Genomic DNA, 19,484 nt, shown 5'->3' with positions numbered 1-19,484 from the left:
GATGAAACAATAAAGACCTTTTGTTTGCTGCCGATAATACGATAAACTCTTAGAACAAAAAGTTCATCTAATATCCCCCATCTCACAGGATGATTAGTCATACATGGAATGCAGAAGAGCCCATGAAATGTCAGGTCTCCTATTAGCCTCCGCTAGCAAACTTTGTGAAGAGCACAAGAATATCTTCCACTGTTCGTGAGTGAATGAAGTAGTTACAGAGCTCAAAGTACCTCAAATTATTTGGTCTGAAATCATTACTAACAAGGCAATCCTAGATATAGTGTTGGAGAGAATGTTCCAGCTCTTGTTCACGTAGTTTACAATTGAAATGTTCACCATTGGAGAACCTGCAGCTTCCTGCCATGGATATCGATATCCTAGCCTAATTCTGGTAATTTACAAAGTCTAAATCTAGTGGATGTTTTGTGCCGTCCATACATATAATTCTCAGTTCTAAACCTATCATAGCTCTTATATTCGTGCTTTCTGGCATTTGAATGTCAGTGACTGCATTTCTGTCATCCCTGATTTCCTGAAATACTACCGCTTTTACAAGAGAGATTGGAATGCCCAGGTCTAACTCAATTTCAGGCTTATCACATGTAGTTTAGCTGTTCTTTGTGTCATCATGCTGGACAACATCTATGTGAGATGGTATCCATACAAATGAGACGCTGAAACTTTTTTATCTTTGCATTAGTAATGTTGTTTATAATGGATGTTACAACGTTCCTAGTATCTATTTTGTAAGTTGGGTTTTTAAGTGTTTGAAAAGCTGCCTTTGAATCACAGAAAATTACTCCTGCACTGTTCTTCAGTGCGTTAGTGGCAAGTTGTAGTGCAACTACTTCTGTATGTGTGGAGCCAGTTACTCTGTCTCACACGTGTAGTCAGAGACCGAACTCAGAAGCAGAATGGCCAACATGACTAGCACAACAACGACCTTCACATTCCTGTCTTGGGATGTGCGTAGTGTGCGCAAGAGACGCATATATTCTCATGTATGTTTGTAACGATGGTTCTGATGGGGTGCGCCTGCAAGAACCACATACATCTTGCACCTTAACCAAGACACCACCTAGACCCCCTGGGGTATCTTATACCCCCCCCCATACTTCTTATACCTCCCCCAGGCATACTGACATATGTCAATGGGATCTAGTTTGTAAACACACTGTATTCAAAATCATAAGAGTAAAGACGCTAGCTATTATCAGCAGTTTCAGATGTCCACAGAGACTGGCTCTTCCTTCCCCTGCAACACCTATGTGAGGTGCGACAGAATGATGGAGACATCTCTTCTCCAAATCAACGTGACTCTGAAACGACTTTTTATTATAATGAAGTCATCATAATGGGTGACTTCAACGCATGTCAAATTAATTTATAATAATAATAATAATAATAATAATAATAATAATAATAATAATAATAATAATAATAATAATAACAACAATAATAATAATAATTTCTATTTGCAAGAAGGTACATATGGGTTGGTGAGATTACATAAGACTGGTATTTTACTTTCACGCAAAGTAACTAACACGCATATACCGTTTCGGGCAGATACCATTTTTTAAATTTATTTTGAAGAAAAATTTAGGGGCTGATAAACGAAACAAATGGTTCAATGTTTGTAAAATACCTCAGAAAAAAAACTCAGAATGACAGGTTTTGGTACAAACCCATTTAACAGCACCAATTTTCCAGGCGGAGGACTTGATTATTTACCTGAATTTCCCTGAGAGCCACTAACACTAATGGCTATGATGAGGACAAGACGCCAGCAGCTTGCCAAAGATCTCCCCATTTGTCCTGAGGATGTTTTCTAACTGGATTTTAAAATTTAACAGAGTTTGGGATTTTTATGACCCTGTGGGTGAAAAAGCAACTCCTGTTCTCAGTCCTACATTGTGGTTTGTTGAACTTGAAACCTTTGCTCCTTGTTTGTGTTACATCTGACCTTTTGAAGAAATTGCATGGGTCAGTATCCTCCAAACTGTTCAATATTTTAAAAGTTTCGATGAAATTAGCCGTGTCATGTCTGGTATGTAGTGTTTTCCTAGGGCTTGGCACTTTTACTGTTCACGTGTGTGACTTTCAGTGAATGACAGATTCTGACTCCGAGGTCCTTATCTTCATCACTTTGCCGCAAGGTAATGTTGTTAATTTGGTAGTTATGAACAAATCCACAAGGGCCGTGATGAGGGTTCGAACTTACGTCCGAGAGCATCCCAGACGCTGCCTTAATCGACTGCGCTACGACATGGTAAAATAATTGTAACCAGAAGTTCTACTGTCTACTGTCCTTACTTGGACCATGGGCGGTAGTGGACCCCATACTTCTCCTGTGGGCGGTAGTGGACCCCATACTTCTCCTGTGGGTGGTAGTGGACCCCATACTTCTCCTGTGGGTGGTAGTGGACCCCATACTTCTCCTGTGGGCGGTAGTGGACCCCATACTTCTCCTGTGGGCGGTAGTGGACCCCATACTTCTCCTGTGGGTGGTAGTGGACCCCATACTTCTCCTGTGGGTGGTAGTGGACCCCATACTCAAACTGTGGGTGGTAGTGGACCCCATACTCAAACTGTGGGCGGTAGTGAACCCCATACCCATCCTGTGGGCGGTAGTGGACCCCATATTCATCCTGTGGGCGGTAGTGGACCCCATACCCATCGCGTGGGCGGTAGTTGACCCCACACCCATCCTGTGGGCGGTAGTGGACCCCATACTCATACTGTAGGCGGTAGTGGACCCCATACTTCTCCTGTGGGCGGTAGTGGACCCCATACTTCTCCTGTGGGTGGTAGTGGACCCCATACTCAAACTGTGGGCGGTAGTGAACCCCATACCCATCCTGTGGGCGGTAGTGGACCCCATATTCATTCTGTGGGCGGTAGTGGACCCCATACTCATACTGTGGGCGGCAGTGGACCCCACACCCATCCTGTGGGCGGTAGTGGACCCCACACCCATCCTGTGGGTGGTAGTGGACCCCATACCCATCGTGTGGGCGGTAGTTGACCCCATATCCATCATGTGGGCGGTATTGGACCCAATACCCATCATGGGGGCGGTAGTGGTGCCCATACCCATCCTGTGAGCGGTAGTGGACCCCATACCCATGCTGTGAGAGGTAGTGGTCCCCATACCCATCCTGTGAGCGGTAGTGGACCCCATACCCATCCTGTGAGAGGTAGTGGTCCCCATACCCATCCTGTGAGCGGTAGTGGACCCCATACCCATCCTGTGAGAGGTAGTGGTCCCCATACCCATCGTGTGGGCGGTAGTGGACCCCATACCCATCATATGGGCGGTAGTGGACCCCATACCCATCATGTGGGCGGTAGTGGACCCCATACCCATCATATGGGCGGTAGTGGACCCCATACCCATCCTGTGGGCGGTAAATTAAAAATGTTATAGAGACACATGAGCAAGTTATAGTACCGATAAGTGGAGTAGTGGTATGACACTCGTCTGGCGTTTCACAAGCGTTTTGCCCTGGGTTCGTATCCTGACCGGGGAGGATTTACTGAGCGTCAGTCCTTAACTTTAGCCTCTGTTTACCCAGCAGTAAAATGAGTATCTGGTTGTTAAAATGATTTGGCGGGTCGTATTCCGGGGACCATATGATTAAGGACTTGCCCGTAACGCTACGCGTGCTGGGGGCTGTACTCACCTAATTGTGCTTGCGGGGGTTGAGCTTTGGCTCTTTGGTCCCGCCTCTCAACAACACCTCTGTGTAGGAGTGTAAGAACTCTTGTATATATAAATAAATAAATATGACCTTCTGAAGAAGTTTTCTGGACCAACATCTTCCATATTAACTCCCTCCAGACGATAATTTGCAACTCCTCTCTCATTCTATGATAGTCTCCTTGAAGATAGTCAGGAAAGTTATCGTCCTGGACCTTATGTGTGTTTCTGGAATTGTATTCCACCTTAGAATATTGTGGTCTCATAAGTTGTGAGCTTCTCCACAACCATCCCAAGTCTTTATCCTGACCCCTTCCAAGTCTTATATAGTCGTAATGGCTTAGTGCTTTCACCTAATAATCCCTGCCTCTGCACTCAGACAGACAGAGACAGTTCTCCACAACCAGATCTTGAGTGATCTAGGTTCATGTTACAAGGGGTGGGTTCTGTCACATTGATGCATGAGAAAAAGTCTTGTTGTAAGTCAAGATATTGTTCTCCTTCCACTTGTGATGTTAGAGTCTCAATCTATTCTTCGTGATTAAAGTCCCCCATTATAAAAGATTCGCCTATAGCTCCAGCACTGATCACTTGGAGCTCTATAATTACTTCATACAGTCAGGAATATTGGAAGATATTCTTGTGCTGTACCCAGATGTTGATAGTGGAGGCTAATAGATCAGCCTCACATTTCTTGTTCTCTCCTGATTCCATGTATGACTGGTCGTCCTGTGAGGTGGGAAGTTGGACGAGGTTGTAGCTCATCCAGAAAATCGTGAAGATGCTGTTCAGGCAGAGTTGATCTGTTCTTGTATTGAGGCTGGTATTTTCTCCCCTAATTCCATGCATGACGAACCATCCTGCGAGATGAGAATATTAGATGAACTTACAGATAGTTTTTTATATACACTGTATAATCTTTCTCGTAGAGTAGGGTAGAAGCACACTGCTGTGTATACCTAAGCTTGTTAATAAAAAAATTCAAATTATGAAGATGTGCAGGTTGCTGTGCTGCTGCTGCTGTGTCAGCCCTGTAGCATACTCCTACTGTCAGTTAGCTACCATCTTCAGCTAGTATGTTGCACCATATACCTGGTTCACCACATGACAATCAACACCTGAAACATTTGCTAACGGCACAACCATCATTTTCTCAGATGTTAACCCTCTTATTCTGACGCTGTGAGAATTCTTTGTCTTATTGTTTCTACAGTTAACTGCAAAAAAGTCCACATGTAGGTAATTAGTAACAAATAAAAAAAATCCAAATAAATTGAAAAAAACGTATTTGGAAACAAGTCAACCAATCAAATTGAATTAAGAATAAACAATACTCAAATTGAGAGCAGAGCAGAAGGAAAGTTCCTTGTCCTTCACATTGGCAACAAATTCTGTCAATTAACATAAACAAAATACAAATGTGTTATATTTCTATGACCTTAATAAGCAGCTCCTCCTGCCTGGTGACTGACAGACGCTCGCAATAACCGGATCTTGCCGCTCTCTTCCAGGTGATGTAAACATCCCACAACCTTATTACAGTTGTACCCTTGTAGCTCTAATGCACCGTGCCACCGTGCACAGTCTCCTGCGTCCACTGTTTCTAGCCTCCTGCACCAGCCCCACCTCCTGCACCAGCCCCACCTCCTGCACCAGCCCCACCTCATGCACCAGCCCCACCTCCTGCACCAGCCCCACCTCCTGCACCAGCCCAGCCTCCTGCACCAGCCCCACCTCCTGCACCAGCCCCACCTCCTGCACCAGCCCAGCCTCCTGCACCAGCCCCACCTCCTGCACCAGCCCCACCTCCTGCACCAGCCCCACCTCCTGCACCAGCCCCACCTCCTGCATCAGCCCCACCTCCTGCACCAGCCCCACCTCCTGCACCAGCCCAGCCTCCTGCACCAGCCCCACCTCCTGCACCAACCCAGCCTCCTGCACCAGCCGCACCTCCTGCACCAGCCCCACCTCCTGCACCAGCCCCACCTCCTGCACCAGCCCCATCTCCAGCACCAGCCCAGCCTCCTGCACCAGCCCAGCCTCCTGCACCAGCCCAGCCTCCTGCACCAGCCCAGCCTCCTGCACCAGCCCAGCCTCCTGCACCAGCCCAGCCTCCTGCACTAGCCCAGCATCCTGCACCAGCCCAGCCTCCTGCACCAGCCCCACCTCCTGCACCAGCCCAGCCTCCTGCACCAGCCCCACCTCCTGCACCAGCCCAGCCTCCTGCACCAGCCCCACCTCCTGCACCAGCCCCACCTCCTGCACCAGCCCAGCCTCCTGCACCAGCCCCACCTCCTGCACCAGCCCAGCCTCCTGCACCAGCCCAGCCTCCTGCACCAGCCCCACCTCCTGCACCAGCCCCACCTCCTGCACCAGCCCCACCTCCTGCACCAGCCCCACTTCCTGCACCAGCCCAGCCTCCTGCACCAGCCCCACCTCCTGCACCAGCCCAGCCTCCTGCACCAGCCTCACCTCCTGCACCAGCCCAGCTTCCTGCACCAGCCCCACCTCCTGCACCAGCCCCACCTCCTGCACCAGCCCCACCTCCTGCACCAGCCCCACCTCCTGCACCAGCCCCACCTCCTGCACCAGCCCCACCTCCTGCACTAGCCCAGCCTCCTGTACCAGCCCAGCCTCCTGCACTAGCCCCACCTCCTGCACTAGCCCAGCCTCCTGTACCAGCCCAGCCTCCTGCACCAGCCCCACCTCCTGCACCAGCCCAACCTCCTGCACCAGCCCAGCCTCCTGCACCAGCCCAGCCTCCTGTACCAGCCCAGCCTCCTGCACTAGCCCCACCTCCTGCACCAGCCCCACCTCCTGCACCAGCCCAACCTCCTGCACCAGCCCAGCCTCCTGCACCAGCCCAGCCTCCTGCACCAGCCCAGCCTCCTGCACCAGCCCCACCTCCTGCACCAGCCCAGCCTCCTGCACCAGCCCAGCCTCCTGCACCAGCCCCACCTCCTGCACCAGCCCCACCTCCTGCACCAGCCCAGCCTCCTGCACCAGCCCAGCCTCCTGCACCAGCCCCACCTCCTGCACCAGCCCTACCTCCTGCACCAGCCCAGCCTCCTGCACCAGCCCCACCTCCTGCACCAGCCCCACCTCCTGCACCAGCCCAGCCTCCTGCACCAGCCCAGCCTCCTGCACCAGCCCCACCTCCTGCACCAGCCCCACCTCCTGCACCAGCCCCACCTCCTGCACCAGCCCTGCCTCCTGCACCAGCCCAGCCTCCTGCACCAGCCCAGCCTCCTGCACCAGCCCAACCTCCTGCACCAGCCCCACCTCCTGCACCAGCCCAGCCTCCTGCACCAGCCCCACCTCCTGCACCAGCCCCACCTCCTGCACCAGCCCCACCTCCTGCACCAGCCCAGCCTCCTGCACCAGCCCAGCCTCCTGCACCAGCCCAGCCTCCTGCACCAGCCCCACCTCCTGCACTAGCCCAGCCTCCTGCACCAGCCCTACCTCCTGCACCAGCCCAGCCTCCTGCACCAGCCCCACCTCCTGCACCAGCCCCACCTCCTGCACTAGCCCAGCCTCCTGCACCAGCCCTACCTCCTGCACCAGCCCAGCCTCCTGCACCAGCCCCACCTCCTGCACCAGCCCCACCTCCTGCACCAGCCCAGCCTCCTGCACCAGCCCCACCTCCTGCACCAGCCCCACCTCCTGCACCAGCCCCACCTCCTGCACCAGCCCAGCCTCCTGCACCAGCCCAACCTCCTGCACCAGCCCAGCCTCCTGCACCAGCCCAGCCTCCTGCACCAGCCCCACCTCCTGCACCAGCCCAGCCTCCTGCACCAGCCCCACCTCCTGCACCAGCCCCACCTCCTGCACCAGCCCCACCTCCTGCACCAGCCCAGCCTCCTGCACCAGCCCAGCCTCCTGCACCAGCCCCACCTCCTGCACCAGCCCAGCCTCCTGCACCAGCCCCACCTCCTGCACCAGCCCAGCCTCCTGCACCAGCCCCACCTCCTGCACCAGCCCCACCTCCTGCACCAGCCCCACCTCCTGCACCAGCCCCACCTCCTGCACCAGCCCCACCTCCTGCACTAGCCCAGCCTCCTGCACCAGCCCAGCCTCCTGCACCAGCCCCACCTCCTGCACCAGCCCCACCTCCTGCACCAGTCCCACCTCCTGCACCAGCCCAGCCTCCTGCACCAGCCCAGCCTCCTGCACCAGCCCCACCTCCTGCACCAGCCCCACCTCCTGCACCAGCCCCACCTCCTGCACCAGCCCCACCTCCTGCACCAGCCCAGCCTCCTGCACCAGCCTAGCCTCCTGCACCAGCCCAGCCTCCTGCACCAGCCCCACCTCCTGCACCAGCCCCACCTCCTGCACCAGCCCAGCCTCCTGCACCAGCCCAGCCTCCTGCACCAGCCCAGCCTCCTGCACCAGCCCCACCTCCTGCACCAGCCCAGCCTCCTGCACCAGCCCCACCTCCTGTACCAGCCCCACCTCCTGCACCAGCCCCACCTCCTGCACCAGCCCAGCCTCCTGCACCAGCCCAGCCTCCTGCACCAGCCCCACCTCCTGCACCAGCCCCACCTCCTGCACCAGCCCCACCTCCTGCACCAGCCCCACCTCCTGCACCAGCCCAGCCTCCTGCACCAGCCCCACCTCCTGCACCAGCCCCACCTCCTGCACCAGCCCAGCCTCCTGCACCAGCCCCACCTCCTGCACCAGCCCAGCCTCCTGCACCAGCCCCACCTCCTGCACCAGCCCCACCTCCTGCACCAGCCCAGCCTCCTGCACCAGCCCCACCTCCTGCACCAGCCCCACCTCCTGCACCAGCCCAGCCTCAGCATGGAGCATGTTGTGACGCGGTACTTCAACACGTACCCGTCTTGCAGGGCAGAGAACAGGTTTTGGTACCAAGGGCCAAGTGGGGCGGCCGGCCTCCGGTCCCGTCCCACTGACGTTATCATGTACCCCGCCCCGGTGTACCCCGCCCCGGTGTACCCCGCCCCGGTGTACCCCGCCCCGGTGTACCCCTCCCCCGGTGTACCCTGCCCCGGTGTACCCCGCCCCGGTGTACCCCGCCCCGGTGTACCCCGCCCCGGTGTACGCCGCCCCGGTGTACCCCGCCCCGGTGTACCCCCGCCCCGGTGTACCCCGCCCCGGTGTACCCCGCCCCGGTGTACCCCTCCCCCGGTGTACCCCGCCCCGGTGTACCCCGCCCCGGTGTACCCCGCCCCGGTGTACCCCGCCCCGGTGTACGCCGCCCCGGTGTACCCCGCCCCGGTGTACCCCCGCCCCGGTGTACCCCCACCCCGCCCCGGTGTACCCCCCCCCGGTGTACCCCGCCCCGGTGTACCCCCGCCCCGGTGTACCCCCACCCCGCCCCGGTGTACCCCCCCCGGTGTACCCCGCCCCGGTGTACGCCGCCCCGGTGTACGCCGCCCCGGTGTACGCCGCCCCGGTGTACGCCGCCCCGGTGTACGCCGCCCCGGTGTACGCCGCCCCGGTGTAACCCCCCCGGTGTACCCCCCCGGTGTACGCCGCCCCGGTGTACCCCCCCCGGTGTACGCCGCCCCGGTGTACCCCCCCCGGTGTACGCCGCCCCGGTGTACCCCCCCCCCGGTGTACGCCGCCCCGGTGTACCCCCCCCGGTGTACCCCCCCCGGTGTACCCCGCCCCGGTGTACGCCGCCCCGGTGTACCCCCCCCGGTGTACGCCGCCCCGGTGTACGCCGCCCCGGTGTACCCCCCCCGGTGTACGCCGCCCCGGTGTACCCCCCCCCGGTGTACGCCGCCCCGGTGTACCCCCCCCGGTGTACGCCGCCCCGGTGTACCCCGCCCCGGTGTACGCCGCCCCGGTGTACGCCGCCCCGGTGTACCCCCCCCCCCGGTGTACGCCGCCCCGGTGTACCCCCCCCGGTGTACGCCGCCCCGGTGTACGCCGCCCCGGTGTACCCCGCTCCTGTGTACCCCGCCCCTGTGTACCCCGCCCCGGTGTACCCCGCCCCGGTGTACCCCGCCCCTGTGTACCCCGCCCCGGTGTACCCCGCCCCTGTGTACCCCGCCCCGGTGTACCCCCCCCCGGTGTACGCCGCCCCGGTGTACCCCCCCTGGTGTACGCCGCCCCGGTGTACCCCCCCCCGGTGTACGCCGCCCCGGTGTACCCCCCCCCTGTGTACCCCGCCCCGGTGTACCCCGCCCCGGTGTACCCCGCCCCTGTGTACCCCGCCCCTGTGTACCCCGCCCCGGTGTACCCCCCCCGGTGTACGCCGCCCCGGTGTACCCCCCCCCTGTGTACCCCGCCCCGGTGTACCCCGCCCCGGTGTACCCCGCCCCTGTGTACCCCGCCCCTGTGTACCCCGCCCCTGTGTACCCCGCCCCTGTGTACCCCGCCCCGGTGTACCCCGCCCCGGTGTACCCCGCCCCGGTGTACCCCCCCCCGGTGTACCCCGCCCCGGTGTACCCCCCCCGGTGTACCCCGCCCCGGTGTACCCCGCCCCGGTGTACCCCGCCCCGGTGTACCCCGCCCCGGTGTACCCCCCCGGTGTACCCCCGCCCCGGTGTACCCCGCCCCTGTGTACCCCGCCCCTGTGTACCCCGCCCCGGTGTACCCCCCCCGGTGTACCCCGCCCCGGTGTACCCCGCCCCGGTGTACCCCCCCCCCCCGGTGTACCCCGCCCCGGTGTACCCCGCCCCGGTGTACCCCGCCCCTGTGTACCCCGCCCCTGTGTACCCCGCCCCTGTGTACCCCGCCCCGGTGTACCCCCCCCCCGGTGTACCCCGCCCCGGTGTACCCCGCCCCTGTGTACCCCGCCCCTGTGTACCCCGCCCCGGTGTACCCCGCCCCGGTGTACCCCGCCCCTGTGTACCCCGCTCCTGTGTACCCCGCCCCGGTGTACCCCGCCCCGGTGTACCCCGCCCCGGTGTACCCCGCCCCGGTGTACCCCGCCCCTGTGTACCCCGCCCCGGTGTACCCCGCCCCGGTGTACCCCGCCCCTGTGTACCCCGCTCCTGTGTACCCCGCCCCGGTGTACCCCGCCCCGGTGTACCCCGCCCCGGTGTACGCCGCCCCGGTGTACCCCGCCCCGGTGTACCCCGCCCCTGTGTACCCCGCCCCGGTGTACCCCGCCCCGGTGTACCCCGCCCCTGTGTACCCCGCCCCGGTGTACCCCCCCCCCCCGGTGTACCCCGCCCCGGTGTACCCCGCCCCGGTGTACCCCTCCCCCGGTGTATGCCGCCCCGGTGTACCCCGCCCCGGTGTACCCCCCCCCCGGTGTACCCCGCCCCGGTGTACGCCGCCCCGGTGTACCCCGCCCAGGTGTACCCCGCCCCTGTGTACCCCGCCCCGGTGTACCCCGCCCCGGTGTACCCCGCCCCGGTGTACCCCGCCCCGGTGTACCCCTCCCCCGGTGTACGCCGCCCCGGTGTACCCCGCCCCGGTGTACCCCGCCCCGGTGTACCCCGCCCCTGTGTACCCCGCCCCTGTGTACCCCGCCCCGGTGTACCCCGCCCCGGTGTACCCCGCCCCTGTGTACCCCGCCCCTGTGTACCCCGCCCCTGTGTACCCCGCCCCGGTGTACCCCGCCCCTGTGTACCCCGCCCCGGTGTACCCCGCCCCGGTGTACCCCGCCCCGGTGTACCCCGCCCCGGTGTACGCCGCCCCGGTGTACGCCGCTCCTGTGTACCCCGCCCCGGTGTACCCCCTCCCCCGGTTTACCCCCCCCCCCCCGGTGTAACCCCCCCCCCCCGGTGTACCCCCCCCCCCGCCCCTGCGCTTAGATATCATATATGTGATGAGATTACTATTTATATTCATTAGAATAATCTAAAGGTAATGCTAAGCAACTATATTATAAGGAGCAGGATGAGCCAGGAGCCAGGTGTGTGCCAGAGCCTTCATATGGTCGCTGCACCGGATTTCTTGCGTATCAACGTGTTGAGCAGGTAAAGTCTAGGTGCACATCAGCCTAGGAATGAATGATCGCTGATATAATAATCTTCTTAAGAAAGGCATTACCAGCATGAGGCTGTTGATGGTTGAGCGCCTTGTGTTATTGGTGCGGACTTCTTTTTGTGCATGAAGTTTGGCCAGGTGAGAAACTTTATGAATTTTAGCCTTATGAATTACAGCAAGTTCACCAACATCTCCCTGGTGTTGAAGGCTCTGATGTTCAGATCAGTCCAACCAGACTTGGTCAAGACTAGATATTGAGGTTATCTTGAGATAGTTTCGGGACTTAGAGATGAGCCTTTTTGCATGGTTCTTCACGTTGTCCAAACTTCTGATGAACTGTGGAACTGTGGGGGCAAGCAGTCCAAAAGACTGCATACTCAAGATGGGAACAAACTTGTACTTCATATAGGTCTTACAATATCAAGAGAGCCTGAGATACCTAGTAGCTTGAAGCTTGGCTAGTATTCCGGAGTGTCAGACCCGATCAAAGGCGCCTGCAAAGTCCAGTATAACAACACAGCTGATCTTGGACTCATCCAATGACTGATACCTCTTAGTGAAAAGGTTTAGCCAGAGATCAGCAGCAGATCGGCCTTTACTAACAACATACTATAGCTCACAGAGTAGCCGATGATGGTCAAAAATATATCATTTGCCGATGGATTAGTGTCATAGAAATTATACCAGTTACTGGAGAGCAGCGACACTGGTCTGTAGTTACCAACCACTGAACGGCTCTTGTTTTTGCGGAACTAAGACCTGCCTTCTTCCATAAGGAGCCACATTCCTGGAGCAAGGCAGGGATGGTAGAGGCACGTGAGAGGTGGAGCCAACACGTCAGCACAACTACGTTACAGTCTTGGGCTCATCTTTCCTAACTGGTGAACTGAACTGTTAGAACTGGTCATTCTGTTGCTCTGTTTGAGTGTTGGTGGCTTGACAAGAATGTAAGAACGTCAGTGTTATGTACTCTCACAAACCTGATGTATCTTATTGTATATAAATAAATCAAATAAATGAATAAATATATCTTATCCGGCCCCACAGCCGTGCCTTTGTTGAATGTTTTACGGACATGGTCAACTGCTGCATGTTGAATAACAACTACAGTATCTTGAATAACAACTACAGCATCTTGAATAACAACTACAGCATCTTGAATAACAACTACAGCATCTTGAATAACACCTACAGCATCTTGAATAACACCTACAGCATCTTGAATAACAACTACAGCATCTTGAATAACAACTACAGCATCTTGAATAACAACTACAGCATCTTGAATAACACCTACAGCATCTTGAATAACAACTACAGTATCTTGAATAACAACTACAGCATCTTGAATAACAACTACAGCATCTTGAATAACAACTACAGCATCTTGAATAACATCTGCAGCATCTTGAATAACAACTACAGCATCTTGAATAACATCTGCAGCATCTTGAATAACAACTGCAGCATCTTGAATAACAACTGCAGCATCTTGAATAACATCTGCAGCATCTTGAATAACATCTGCAGCATCTTGAATAACAACTACAGCATCTTGAATAACATCTGCAGCATCTTGAATAACAACTGCAGCATCTTGAATAACAACTGCAGCATCTTGAATAACAACTGCAGCATCTTGAATAACAACTACAGCATCTTGAATAACAACTGCAGCATCTTGAATAACAACGTGAGACAAATTCGATCCAGTCAGCGAATACAGATGTGAAGCTCATCATTCGGGATCAGGGCCCAGCATCTTGACACCAAAATGGTTTCCAGTACGTCAGCCTGTTTCCTGATTGGTGGTTGCAACAGATCCATCTTCTTGGTTTAGTGGTGGGATTGTGTCCTCAGGTGAGTATCCTTGTCAATCATCAACCAGAGACCACCAGAGCTTGGATCAGTTGTACCTGGTGCAAGTCTTCTTCCAATTTCTGATTCCCCTATCTTGATATGACCCACTTCTGAACCTCTTTCATGTCATGACAAGACCGCCTCCGAGTGTCCCTCTTCTGAGCCGAAGGATGACTTTTAAATGTCTTTCATTTATTGTGTTCTGCTTCAACTGCCACTCAAATGTTTCAAATTCAAATTTAAATTCAAACTCGGCAACGATAACTAAACGACGACGGAGCAGAAGGCTTGGTCACACACTGCCGATCAAGTTATATACTTATGCTGGTGTCCAGTAAGCGGCTGGATACGGGGTTTACTTTGGCTGTACACGACCTCCCCCGCACCCTCAGCCCCCAGGAGCAAAGAATTCCATTCAGTTGCTCATAGCTGTGAGCGGAGGGCTGACCAGTTCCCCTTGTACTCCCCTAGTTGTACTCACCTAGTTGTGTTTGCGGGGGTTGAGCTCTGGCTCTTTGGTCCCGCCTCTCAATTGTCAATCAACTGGTGTACAGATTCCTGAGCCTATCCTGAGCCTCTATCATATCTACATTTGAAACGGTGTATGGAGTCACCCTCCACCATATCACTACTTAATGCATTCCATTTGTTAACTACTCTGACACTGAAAAAATTATTTCTAACATCTCTGTGGCTCATTTGGGTACTAAGTTTCCACCTGTGTCCCCTTGTTCATGTTCCACCCGCGCTAAAGAGTATGTCTTTGTCCACCCTGTTAATTCCCCTGAGAATTTTGTAGGTGGTTATCATGTCTCCCCTTACTCTTCTGTTTTCCAGGGTTGTGAGGTTCAGCTCCCTTAGCCTTTCCTCGTAACTCATTCCTCTCAGTTCCGGGACCAATCTGGTGGCATACCTCTGAATCTTCTCTAACTTTGTCTTGTGTTTAACTAGGTATGGACTCCAGGCTGGAGCTGCATACTCCACGATTGGTCTTACATAAGTGGTATACAGGGTCCTGAACGATTCCTTACACAAGTTTCTAAAGACAATTCTTATATTGGCCAGTCTAGCATATGCCGCTGATGATATCCTTTTGATGTGGGCCTCTGCGGACAGGTTCTGTGTGATATCAACCCCCATATCTTTCTCTCTATTTGACTCTTGTAGGATTTCACCTCCCAGATGGTACCTTGTGTTCAGCCTTCTGCTCCCTTCGCCTAATTTCATTACTTTACACTTTCCTGAGTAGAACTTTAGCAGCCATTTTCTAGACCATTCCTCCAGTTTGTCCAGGTCATCCTGTAGTTTCGGTCTATCTTCATCTGTTTTGATTCTTCTCATAATTTTTGCATCGTCAGCAAACATTGAGAGGAATGAGTCTATACCCTCTGGAAGGTCGTTTACATATACTAGAAACAGGATGGGTCCGAGTACAGAGCCCTGTGGGACTCCGCTGGTGACATTTCGCCACTCTGATGCCTCCCCCCCCCTCACCGTTACTCTCGCTGTTTCCTATTGCTTAGATACTCCCTTATCCACTGGAGCATCTTACCTTTTACTCCTGCCTGCTGCTCCAACTTTTGTAACAGCCTTTTGTGAGGTACTGTGTCAAAGGCTTTCTGACAGTCCAAGAAAATGCAGTCTGCCCGCCCTTCTCTTTCCTGCCTAATTTGTGTTGCTTGGTCATAAAATTCTATTAGGTCTGTGAGGCACGATTTACCATCTCTGAACCCATGTTGGTGGTGTGTTACAAAGTTATTACCCTCCAAATGCTCTACGAGCCTTTTCCTCACGATCTTCTCCAGCACCTTGCATGGTATACAAGATAAGGAAACTGGCCTGTAGTTCAGTGCCTCTTGTCTGTCACCCTTTTTGTATATTGGGACTACATTAGCTGTCTTCCAACTTTCCGGAAGGTCTCCCATTTGTCCCAAAACCAGGATGTGTGATTTGTCGGCAGAGTCAGTGTAGTAAAGACAGCCTGGTGGGCCTTTCTCTATTGTTCTGTCTGTCTGTCTGTCTGTCTGTCTGTCTGTCTGTCTGTCTGTCTGTCTGTCTGTCTGTCTGTCTGTCTGTCTGTCAGTCAGTCAGTCAATCAGTCTGCCTGCCTACCTGTCTCTCTCTGTCACTCTCTCCATCTCTGTATTTATCTGTCAATCTTCCTGTCTATGAACAATGAAGAAAGCCTACACGGCCATGTTATTGACCTGGCGATCCTTCCTGGCCAAAGGTCAACACTGGCGGGCAGACAGTGAGGAGGACAGGCATACAGGCAGGCAGGCAGGCAGTGAGGAGGGCAGGCAGGCAGTGAGGAGGGCAGGCAGGCAGTGAGGAGGGCAGGCAGTGAGAAGGGCAGGCCGGCAGGCAGTGAGGAGGGCATTCAGGCAGGCAGTGAGGAGGGCAGGCAGGCAGGCAGTGAGGAGGACAGACAGGCAGGCAGGCAGGCAGTGAGGAGGACAGACAGGCAGGCAGGCAGGCAGGCAGGCAGGAGAGCTGGTATTCAAACAGGATATACAGGTTGTGGTGGTCAAATAAAATTTTCCCAGAACAAACGTCACCAGGAGCATATATGAACGCATGTCGGTCGTGTTTTGTTGAGTGATGAGACGATGACGGTCGCTACAGTGAAGAGCGCGGCAACAAGTGCACTATAGCACCCACACGGCCGCTACAGTGAAGAGCGCGACAACAAGCGCACTATAGCACCCACACGGCTGCCACAGTGAGGAGGAGTGTGGCAACAAGCGCACTATAGCACCCACACGGCCGCTACAGTGAAGAGCGCGGCAACAAGTGCACTATAGCACCCACACGGCTGCCACAGTGAGGAGGAGTGTGGCAACAAGCGCACTATAGCACCCACACGGCCGCTACAGTGAAGAGCGCGACAACAAGCGCACTATAGCACCCTCACGGCCGCTACAGTGAAGAGCGCGGCAACAAGTGCACTATAGCACCCACACGGCCGCTACAGTGAAGAGCGCGGCAACAAGTGCACTATAGCACCCACACGGCCGCTACAGTGAAGAGGAGTGTGGCAACAAGCGCACTATAGCACCCACACGGCTGCCACAGTGAAGAGCGCGACAACAAGTGCACTATAGCACCCACACGGCCGCCACACTCCAACAACCACTCACAACTGTAATATCATTAGTGATAGAGACGACTAATGTGAATATACCTTTGCCAAGTTCTCCAGTAAATCCCTTAAATCCTCCTTGACTATCAGTGCCATCTATAGATTTCCCAATACCAACATAGCTTCATTCCCAAATAACCTAAGGAATCTTACCATAAGTAACAATCTCAACAAAAATCACATCATTCTAGGAGGTGATTTCAATATTGACCTGGGTCTACAAAATAACCCTCAAGTTGACTATTTCCGTAACAGCATGAACTCCTGTATGCTAATCCCCACAATCACCAAGCCCACCCGAGTCACTCAAACATCTGCCACTACCTTGGACCACTTATGGACTAATACAACAGCTCCCCTTACATCTGGGGTAATCTATGACAGAACAACTGACCACTATCCTACCTTTCTCATAGCAAACATGGACATAACAGCACCAGAAAGCAAGAAACTCTCATTTAGGTTACACAGTGAATCAGCTTTAGGTAATCTCTCAAATGCACTTCACAATATTAACTGGGAATCTGAATTCAATAATACACAGGATATAAAGTCATTAACTAACCTCTTTCTCTCCAAAATTCTAAGCCTCTACAACACTCATTGTCCCCTCCTTACCAAACAAGTAACTGACAAAACAATAAACAATCCGTGGCTCACAAGTGGCATACTCAAATCAATCAACAAAAAACATGAATATGAAAAGAAATTTAGGATTGGTCTAATTACGAAGGAAGTAGTTAAAAGGTACTCATCAGTGCTTACCAGTATCATAAGAAAAGCTAAACTTTCATATAATGAGACTAAATTCAGAGAAGTAAAAGGCAACATGAAAAGCACATGGAAAACCATCTCTTATGTCCTAGGAACTAAACAACACTCCCACAACCAGATAACACTCTCTAAGGATGGCTATACACCGTCAACTGATTTAGAAATGGCAAATGAATTTAATAGCTTCTTTTCATCGGTTGGTGCTAACCTTGCCAGTAAAATCCCACAGACTCAGACACATATCAACACATATCTCTCAGGCAGCTATCCAAACTCTCTTCTCCTCTCACCAGTCAGCCCAGCAGATGTTGTGTCCATCATTCACTAAAAACCAAAGCTGGGAACATCAGTGAAATCCCATCCATTGTATACAAGAGCGCCTCCAATGCCCTTGCGCCACCCATAGCTCTGCTGTTCAACAAATCCCTAGAGTGTCATACCTTCCCTGATATCCCTAAAAAAAAAGCAAGAGTAACGCCAGTTCATAAAGGAAGCAATCCGGCAGACAAACAATTATAGACCAATATCAAACCTACCCATGCTATCAAAAACATTGGAAAAAAAATATCTACAAGCAGCTCTACTCCTACCTCGTAAAATTCGACATACTCAGCCCCTGTCAGTTTGACTTCCGCTCCCAAAAGAGTACCAACGATGCAATTATTAGTCTCCTTGATATAATTTACTCAGCCCTTGACTAAAATGAGTTTCCGATTGAACTCTTCATTGACCTGAGAAAGGGCTTTGATACTGTTAATCACAATTACCTCTTACGTAAACTCCATCATTATGGAATCCGAGGCCATGCCCTGGACTATATCCAATCTTATCTTAGTGACAGACACCAATGTGTAGCCATCAATGATATAACCTCTCCCCTTCTACCAATAACCGTTGGAGTGCCACAGGGCAGCATCTTGGGACCTCTCCTATTTCTTATATACATCAATGATCTGCCTAATGTCTCTAATATTCTTAAACCTATATTGTTTGCTAATGATACTACCCTCATCTACTCTAACCCCCAACCCACATACACTAAATAATGTTGTTAATAATGAGCTAAAAAAACTCCACTTATGGATGTCAACCAACAAACTAACACTTAACATAGGAAAGACCTACTGCATCTTATTTGGAGGCAAATCTACAAATGCAATTCAGCTTCAGATAGACAATGTAAACATTAGCAATAAAAATGATGGGAAGTTTCTTGGCCTATTCCTAGACAAGAGACTCAACTTCAGCACCCACATACAACACATAACTCAGAAAGTCTCTAAAACAGTTGGTATACTCTCCAAAATCAGATATTATGTGCCTAACTATGCTCTCATCTCACTATATTATACACTAATCTATCCATATCTTAATTATGGTATCTGTGCATAGGTTTCAACCACTGCAAACCACCTCAGGTCCATCATCACCCAGCAAAAATCTGCTATCAGAATAATAACAAATTCTGCTTTCAGACAACACTCAGCCCCCCTTGTTTAACTCCCTAAACATGCTAAACATAATCTCACTCCACACATTCTCTTGTGTCAACTACATTTACAAAACCCTCTTCTTAAATGCAAATCCTGCTCTGAAACTCTCCCTGGACAGATGTAATAGGACCCATTATCACCACACCAGAAATAAATATCTCTTTGATATCCCCAGAGTTAAACTTAATCTGTGTAAACACTCTATGCAAATAAAGGGACCCAGTCTATGGAACTCTCTCCCTAATTAATTGAAAAGCTGTCCAACTTTTGCGTCATTCAAAAACAAAACTAAAAGTACCTAATTTCATCTTCATAGTTTTCTATCGTGTTGCTTTAAAATTGCACTGTATCTAGTGCTACCCAATCTCCCAATCTTTATGTACCCAATCCAAACAACTTTACCATTGTGATCATTGCTGTCTTCTTATATGTGCTATGAATTTGCTGTATGGTGCCTACTAATCTTTCTTTAAATTACCAATCAAGCTGTCAATGTAATCAATCAGAGCTGTAATATACCAATGTGCTTTAATATACCTACTAATCTCTCTCATTTCATTTTTTTCTTGCAATGTATCTGTTATTATTTTATTAATTCTGCTAG

The sequence above is a fragment of the Procambarus clarkii genome, chromosome 22, assembly GCF_040958095.1.
Source record: "Procambarus clarkii isolate CNS0578487 chromosome 22, FALCON_Pclarkii_2.0, whole genome shotgun sequence".
In the NCBI taxonomy this organism is placed as follows: domain Eukaryota; kingdom Metazoa; phylum Arthropoda; class Malacostraca; order Decapoda; family Cambaridae; genus Procambarus; species Procambarus clarkii.
Note: the sequence above shows the minus strand (reverse complement) of the source record.